Below are 2,294 nucleotides of genomic sequence, written 5' to 3' on the forward strand. Positions count from 1 at the left end.
TGCATGGAGAGCCAACAATGAAAGAGTCGTGAAAGGAGAAGGGATGTTTACACGTCAAATTACGAACAGCTCTGACGTCAATTTCTACCTGGGGTAGGATGCTCTGGTCTCGGGGGAGTCGGGCGGGGGTGAATTGCGCATCGGAGAGGAGGGCAATGTTTGTCTATTAATAGCCAGGTAGGGAAAAAATGAATGGAATTGTTAAATGTGAAATCAAGTCCAATAGACTAATTGGGTTATGCAAGCATCACTTTTGCCTATTTAATTCATGAAACCCTCTAAGACGAACTGGGTGAGATTGTATATGCTTGTAGGCTACATCTGTTGAAATCAATACATCTCCCTTAGATTAGTAGATATATCCCAAAGTAGACAGAATAAACGACAAGAAAGGAACAGCTGTTCAGAAATAAGTTCTAACGCTTCTAAGGCTGGCGTAGCTGTTTGCGTCATCAAGTGTACGTTTCAGCACCACCGCACTGGACAGCTCCACTGCATGAGCTGCATGTGTAAAACCTATTTTCATATTGAACACAAGTGATAGACATTCCCATACAGAAATGTGACATATTGCAAAACGTGGGAAAATATGGTAATACACATATGTTGTGTGTCCATGTATGGTTTTCAGTGATATAAAAAATGTCTTTGTGCATAACAAATATTTCAAAATATTACACTAAAGTCCTTTTCCATCTGACAAACATATTGAAATTAAAACTACATGTCTCATATTTGTACAAATATTTAACCAGTATTTCAAAATATTACAAATCGTGCACTTTAATATGTCACACAAATATTGGAATTGAAGATGTATGTCCCATATTTGTACATATGTGCAACAAATATTTCAAAATATGACAAAAATGTCCTTTTTAAGTCACAGAAATATTGGTACATATATGTGTCCAATATTTCTAAATATTAAAAAAAATATCCCTTTTTATATTTAACAAAAATATTGGAGCTGAAAATATAGTGGTGGTTAATGCATGTGGACACATATTATACAAGATGTAATATTTTTAAAATATCTTAAAACACATAATGGAAAAAAAGTGTGCACACATGCTGATATTATTGTTACATTTTCTGTGCACAAAAAAGAAAAGAAAAAAGAATGAAACAAGAATGGGTTGTAAAAACATACACACAAAAATGAAAATGACTATAATCTAAGTTAATATTAACACTGTTTATTAAATATCATTTAAGCGTAAGAGTTTAGATCAAACATAAATTCAGTCAGGTGTGTCTAACCCTTCGACTGGTAGGGTGTACAAAGAAAACGAACGTCGTGGCACATGTTAATAGAACAATATGAAATCCATCCAGTGATAAAAATGGAAATTATTACTGTAAATAAATTGCAATATCGGACACATCAACTCGAATAGCTATACATGGTCATGTATGAATTTTGTATGTACTAAACATCATGAAGAGGACAGGTCACAAGCCCTCATGAATAAGCAAACAGACTTATTTAGTCAATAGTGCAATGGCCAGACAGAGCAGTCTATTGAGACACAGTCCACTCTAAATAGACACGAGGCGCAGTGTCGTGCCACAAGTGCTTTTATTCAAAGAGAGCGTTTTGAATCGTGAGCTTTGAGAACCGAGAGACAGACAATCCCCTCATTTGATGTCAGCTTCTTTTGTGTTGAGTGCGATTGTGCATGATCCGGAGGATCATATATTTTATGCGGTTTGTGAAGATGTGCATGCCACTCGAGCACATCCATCAATGCTTTTGCTCTTGTTTTCACTAAATGGAGTGCATTTTCCAGGTGCATCTCGGTGTGTCTGCTGCCTAAGCCAGAGAAACCTTTCAGACATGTGACATATGGGGCAACTGGAAGCATAATGTTGTAAATCAGTCCTTTAATTGTCTTCCTCCTCTTAGTATGTTTTCTCCTTTTCTTTTTGTAGCTCAACTGGTAGAGCATGGCACTAGCAATGGCAATGTCATGGGTTCAATCCCCATATAAAATTTACTGTATATCCCCGGCTAAAACAAAAGTGTCTGCCAAATAAACAAATGCAAATAGTTTCACTTTGATCTTAAAAAAAAAAGTATTACATCAGAATTATGGAGTTTGTGCTGTATGTTTGGAGATTTTACTGGCCTACACTTGCCATTTTAGATTATTTCATGTTTGAAACACACATTTATAATTTTTAAGCCAAATAAAACCAATTTTTCAAAAGGAACTCCTCCAAAAATTGTTTAAATTCAAAATTCTTGGCTGCAGACCCCAAAAGGTAAATGTGTTCCTGGATCAAAGTCT

The sequence above is a fragment of the Myxocyprinus asiaticus genome, chromosome 40 (genome assembly GCF_019703515.2).
Source record: "Myxocyprinus asiaticus isolate MX2 ecotype Aquarium Trade chromosome 40, UBuf_Myxa_2, whole genome shotgun sequence".
NCBI classification, from domain to species: Eukaryota; Metazoa; Chordata; class Actinopteri; order Cypriniformes; family Catostomidae; genus Myxocyprinus; species Myxocyprinus asiaticus.